The sequence below is a fragment of the Scyliorhinus canicula genome, unplaced genomic scaffold, assembly GCF_902713615.1.
Source record: "Scyliorhinus canicula unplaced genomic scaffold, sScyCan1.1, whole genome shotgun sequence".
NCBI lineage: Eukaryota > Metazoa > Chordata > Chondrichthyes > Carcharhiniformes > Scyliorhinidae > Scyliorhinus > Scyliorhinus canicula.
The window spans coordinates 301,179-308,303 of NW_024056010.1; positions in this window are offsets into that span (position 1 = coordinate 301,179).

The window sequence follows — 7,125 nt, forward strand, 5'->3', positions numbered from 1 at the left end:
AATCCGACGGATAGGAACATGACTTCCTGACGCCCGAAAGCCTGTCCACCATCTACAAGGCACACATCAGGTGTGCAATTCAATTCTCTCCACTTTCCTGGATGAGCAAAGGTCCAAAAACACTCCAAAAGCTCGACACCATCTAGGAAAACGCAGTCCACTCGATTTTAAGCCCTTGCACAAATATTCAATCCATCCACCGCCGACGAACAGTGGAAGCCGTGCGTACCATTTACCAGCTGCATTTTTGGAAACTGCCATGGTTTCTTAGGCAGCGCCTTCCAAACCCAGGACTACTGCAACCCAGAAGGACCACAGAAGCAACGTGGGAACCCCTCCATCTGGAGTTTCTCCTCTATGTCACTCACCATCTCAACTTGGAAACATTGGATTGGATTAGTTTATTGTCACCTGTACTGAGATACAGTGGAAAGTATTGTCCCGCGTACAGTGCTGACAGATCATTCCGTACATGAAAAGAAAATACATAATAGGGAAAGCATAAAATACACAATGTAAATACATAGACATAGGCATTGGATGAAGCATACTGGAGTGCAGTACTCCTGAGTAGAGAAGATGTGTGAAGAGATCAGATCAGTCCATAAATCCAGCAGTCCATAAGAGGCTCGTTTAGGATACATCGCTGTTTCTTCACTATTCCTGGATCAAAATCCTCGAACCCCTTCCCCAACAGCACTGTTGGTGTAACTGCACCTCAGGGACTTCAGCGGTTCAAGAAGGTAACTCACCAACATCTAGTGAATGGCAAATAGGGCTGGGCAATTAATGCTGGCCCAGCCAGAGACACCCACATCCCCTAAATTAATAAAAACGGGTAGTGCAGTCATATAATTACCAGGTTAGCAATCCAGAGGCCTGAATCAGTGCTCTGGAGAGAGAAATTCAAATTACACTAAGGCAACTTGGGGCATTTCAATTCATTAATTTAATAAATGGAAATAAAATTGTTTGTGCCATTAATGACAATCTGGAAATGACCGAAATTTAGTCATCGCCCATCTGGTTCATTAATGCCCTTCGGGAGGCGAGATGTACCCTATTTAACCGGTCTGTCCTCCATGAGACTGTGAAATTTCCGAGCAAGCCATTAATTTAATCGAAGTTGTAACAGATAGGCAAACTCGATTAAAACCGACTGATGTGCAAGTTTTCATAAAGATGATTCACAAGCGCCTTTTCAGAATGGACAATTAATGCTGACTTTCGCCTCTGCCGTTCCTGCCGGCACGGCACTCCACCAGCCCTCTGGTGGTGGCGGTGTGAATTGCGCTTTCACGTATCTGATCGTCAGTCCAGAAGTAAAACACTCGAACACGTCAGTAACGAATATTCGTTTATTTACGGCCGGGACAAATCTCTAAGCAGTCGGGTAACTACCTTCGAGAAGTGCCAAAATCCCAGAATAAGGACTGTATTTTTATACATTTTACAGCTTAGGGGTGGTCCCCTTAAATTCCTAGATACACCTATGATTTGGCAAGGATCCAGAACATGTACATATATGGAATTATTCTTCGAGGTTGGGAGGTTATTTTTGACATAATCATTAGCACAAGTCACTATTAATGCTATTACAAAGGTTTTTGTATCCCATGGCCATCTGGCTTAACTCATTCCAAAGCCCATTCCTTTTACATTTCAATGTTTATTTGTTCCAACTGGTCAAACGAGCTTAATTACGCTATCTCTGCAATAAAGTAACGCTTCCCATTCATTCCATTCTTTGACTTTTTGACCTCTCTGCTTTCACAGATGCGGCTCAGAACATTAAATAGTACTAAAGCCACACTCCCCTCTTTCCATCCCATAACCTTCTGACATCTCTGCTTTCACAGATGCCGGTCAGAACACGCTCCCTTTATTTCATCCCTTGACCTGTTGACATCTCTTTCACAGAGCTTTTCAGAACTGTTATATTAACCCTATCAGCGAAGTTCCAAATGAAATCCACTTCTACAGCGGCACTGAGAGTCTGGGGCAATGGAGGAAGCATGTGGGAGCAGAGGGAGCATCGATCTGGTCTCCAATCTGCAATACTCACCGGTTTGCCCCGGGGAGGCTGGATGGAAGGTTTCGGAGATGGCAAAGAGCAGGGAACGAGAGGATGGGAGATCTATTTATAGAGGGGAGTTTTCCCAGCCTGAGGGAGTTGGAGGAAAATTTTGAATTGATGGGAGGGAATGAGTTTAGGTACCTAAAGGCGCGGGACTACACAGACAGGTCTCAACTTTCCCGCTCCTACCACCCAAAGGCATACAGGACAGGATAGTTTCCAGAGTATGGGTGGGAGAAGAGAGGGTTTCGGACATTTGTAACGAACTCATGGGGTCAGAGGAAATGCAGACCGAGGAGCAGAAACAAAAATGGGAGGAGGAGTTAGGAGGAGGGAAAGAGGATGGCCTCTGGGTGGATGCGTTGAGTAGAGTCAACGCATCCACAACATGTGCCAGGGTCAGCCTGATACAATTTAAGGTTGTTCACCGGGCACACATGACAGTTGTTCTTTGGGGTAGAAGACAGGTGTGCGGGAGGACCTGCAAACCATGTTCATATGTTCTGGGCATGCCCGAAGGTTAGGAGATTCATGCAGATGTTTGTGGGCATCATGTCCACGATGCTAAAAACAAGGTGGCACCGAGTCCAGAGGTGGCAATTTTCAGAGTGTCGGAAGATCCGTGTATCCAGGAGGAGAAAGACCAGTCGTTCTGGCCCTTGCCTACCTGGTAGCGCAGAGACGGGTATTATTAGCTTGGAGGGACTCAAATCCCCTGAAGCCAGAGACCTGGCTGTCGGACATGGCTAACTTTCTCTGTTTGGAGCGTCGACTTCTTTTGGGAAAATTAACTGTCAGCAGAGAGGGGGCGGGGTTAGGGTCTAGTTTCGTTTAGATTAGTGTGTAAGAAAGGTAGGACCTGTGAGGAAGGAAGACGGCCTTTGCACTATGTTTATATTTGGATGCACACTGCTTTTATTGTTATAAAATCATAAATACCTTAATAAAATGTTTATAAAATAAAAAGAATAATGCTGACTTTGTCAGTGATGCTCATGATCCCTTTTCGGAATGAAAACAGTGCATAGTACTGCGGATTTGGGTAATCTAAAACAAAATCAACAAAAGAATCCTCCACACCAGGCCAGTGAGCACCAGCCGAGAGAGAAACCAATTCACTTTTCATGTGGATGACCAGTTACAAAATCTCATTGATATGAATCTAAAGCGCAGGCCTGTCCTCCAGAGTATCCTAAACCATTGTGCATTCTTCAACTAAAATCACAGATTAGCTGGCCATTTATCATACCTCTGTTTGTTGGAGCTTGTTGTGCTCAAATTACCTGCTGTACTTCCAACATTACAGCAGTTTCTAAATTCAGAAAAAGGAGATCAATGAGTTGTAAGTGTTTTGGAATGATCTACTGTTGGGTAAAGCGTCCCATTGATGCAAGTTCTTTCTAAATGTTAACATTTTAAAACGCAAGTAGTGAAACGTTGGAAACTCTGAGATTAATGTGATTATAGGTCACTCCACTGACTGATGTTTTTAATTATCCAGTTCAAATGAGTGAAATCTTCAATCAGATTAACCGTCTGTGGAATACCAGCCTGTTAAAAGAAGCTTCATTGATTGTGATATTTGAACTTTCAAACTGAATTCTTTATTTAAATGTTTTTTTATTTGAATTAAATAACATGTGTCCCAACGGACGTTCAAGAAGTCTCTATTCAGTTTGAACCAACTGACAATATTCGTAAAATAAATCGCTATTTTGAGTTGAAAATAATCAATAACATACTGTGTCTATCTGGTTTTGCTACCATGCACACTTTATTGTAACCAAGGAGTTGCATATGTAAATAAATACAGAAGGAGAAGCCCACAAAAGATTGCGGACTGACAAAAACACAATAAATATTTTCCCATTAACACAGCAGAGAAACGGCTTCAAACATTCAGATAAATTAACGGATTCCAGTAGTGAGTGTTTTTGGATATTATATGTCAGTTATATGAGCGAAAAGTCACATTGATACCTATGTTCAGAATTAAGAAAAATTATCTTTAAGTATTCGAAATATAATGACACGTAAAATGTGTTTGTGGAGTTTTCGTATGTCCCATCTTTCCCGTCTTTCTCCTATCTGGTTCTCTGCCTTGTCTCTCCACAGTGGATCATTGTCTTTAATCCACAACATGAACTCAAAATCTAGCCAATGTGTACTCTCGGGAAGATTCATTAGCTTCTAACTAAGTTGATTTAATTCGATGAATTGTAATCTGTAGAGGGAGCTCGACAGTAAAATGTGCCTTGATCATTCAATGAACTTGTTGTATTTGATGGCACTTTAGGGGAACCTCTACTTCGCATATGAGCTGGATTGTACCTACTGGCGAGGATTTGATGTGGCAGTAGCGCAGGAAGTTTCCCAGACCCTACCCACCCTTGGAGCGTTTAATGGAACAGTGTAGAGGAAGCATTATTCTGTATTTAATCTCCACTGCACCAGTCCTCCGCAGTTTTTATATGACTGTGTAGAGGGAGATTTACGCCGTTTCTAAGCTGTGACACCTTCTGCACTGGAGCGATTCTATAGAATGCCTCCAGTGTCTTCTTACTGACGTCCAGCCCGTTAGTGCTCGATAGCCTGGGGGTGTATTTCACCCATAAAATCTGGAAGAACAGAATGTATTGGACTGACACAAAGGAAAACAGTACCTGTTCGATTTACGAATTAGTCAAGCACAAGGTGAGAACAGCATGTGTCAGGCCTATCTGTCGATACATCTATCAAACCATTCATTGATTCCACAAACAAAATATTTCGGCATTGATGTATTGTTCATTCGAGCATCAACATTGTCATTACTTTTTGTGTGGTGTGGGGGCAGACAGTGGCACAGTATTGATGATATTGGTCTGGTAATCCAACGGCCGAGGTCAATGATCCGGCGTAAGGCAGCTGGTGGATATGAATAAATCTGAAATACATGGTAATGGTGAACTTGGAAACACCTCTGCTTCACCAGTGAAGAAAACTTGCCATCCTTACCTGGTGTCACTGACATGTAACTCCAGGCAGACAGCAATGCGACTGACTCTGCAACGTCTACTAATATGATCCAGCAAACCCTTCACCTCAAGAGCAACTGGGGACAGGCGACAGATGCCAATCTACCCAGAGACACCCTTAATCCTATGGACGAATCAAGGGGAAAACACAAATATCCATGTTTATCTATTGCAAAATGTATCCTCTGTCTGATAGTCTGCCTTTATTTATTTCTATACATCCATCACAATATTATGAGATATTGGAGAGATCTTCCAACAGTTTCTGTTGCCAACATGGTGTCAAAGAAGCTGGATAACTCTCCTCTCCTGACAGATGGGAACTGTTCACATAAGTTCACAATTCAAAACGTAGAAAATGATCTCCAGTGTTGTTGCTGGGTGAGTTTGTCTATAAATAGTCTTCTTGAAAATACCGAGAGTTTGAAGTTGGCTTGCAGCACCAAGGAACCCATGAATTTTGTTTACTGCAAAAAGCCACCAGATGCTTCCTGTCAATGAGACTGCCTGGCTGCAGCCAGTTGGGTTGCTGCCAAATACTGTGTGAGACAGATCCGCGCCAATATGAATGGACAAAGTGGGATTCAGCCACGACGAATAAATGTTGTAATCGCATCTGAAGTACACATTTTAAATGTTATTTCACAAAAATAATCATTTTTAGTGAATTCCCTGTTCAACGTGAGATATAAAACGATCCTAAAATAGTAAACTAAGAATACAGTGTTTAATTTGTATACTTGCCAAGTAAAATTAATTCAAGTTATTAAAGACGGTTATTGAGAACTTCATGAAGTGCGAATGAAATGGATGTTCCCATAAACAGCATCTAATGGGGTCAGTGGGATGGCAAAAATACATTTATATTAAATTAAAAGAGAATCAGAGTATCATTTGGAATATTCACCGTGTTGAGCCCCTCATTTAAACGGAGGCATCTATGATACCCGATTAGCACCGTGTTCTGTACAGTTTAATTTGTGCTGATTTCCATTATTTAACAATCCCTCTTATTGCTGCCAATGAGTGGAGAAATGACCCGTTCATAACCTGTTTTAGTGGAAGATAAAACATTTATTCTTGTGATATTTTATTATAGAACAGTACAGCACAGAACAGGCCCTTCGGCCCTCGATGTTGTGCCAAGCAATGATCACCCTACTCAAACCCACGTATCCACCCTATACTCGTAACCCAACAACCCCCCCCCCCTCCCCCCCCCCCCCCCCTAACCTTACTTTTTAGGACACTACGGGCAATTTAGCATGGCCAATCCACCTAACCCGCACATCTTTGGACTTGTTATATTCCGCAAAGTCCCGATATCCTGTGTTCCCAACACTAGTGAATGTTAGACAGCCGGTGGCCAATACAAACTAGCTGCAATTATTTGGATGCTGAAGGAGAACTTTGCTGATCGCCGGATCCCTTCTGATTCATTAATTTTTCTGTCCAATGCTGATGTCAATTTTATGTTTCTCTGTCCACTCACAATGCGATAACGGGGAAAACGGAGTTCTTTTCCCGCTAATATTTACAGGACTGTCTTAATCTCAAGAGAATTTCGTGAAATGTCAGGAGAAATATTGTATAATGTGAGAATTCCTCTTACCCACAGTCCCACATTGTACAGTGATAGGCACCCACACGGGAAATACAATCACTTTGTTCATCCCGTCATTTGGTTACAGAAACCGATAACAGTTCCTCTGGTAGATAATACTTTATTGTTGTAATGGGAAAGAGACCCGAAGTGGTCGAAATCAGACTGACAGACGATTCGTTCCCTGATACTATCATTGAATCTGTTTATGTTCACTCCCTTATATTGGAGTGTAGAAATAAAGGGGCTTAATTTACAATGGAATTAGTTTTTATAACCAAATATTCAGATGTAATTTTGCCATTAGGAAGAGGAGAGGTATTACAACGAATCCATTCAGACAAATAAATATTCCGATACAGATAAAATGTCAGTTTTAATAATAACCCTATAGTAAATCTCTGAGTCCATTCTGTTGGGGGTGTGGA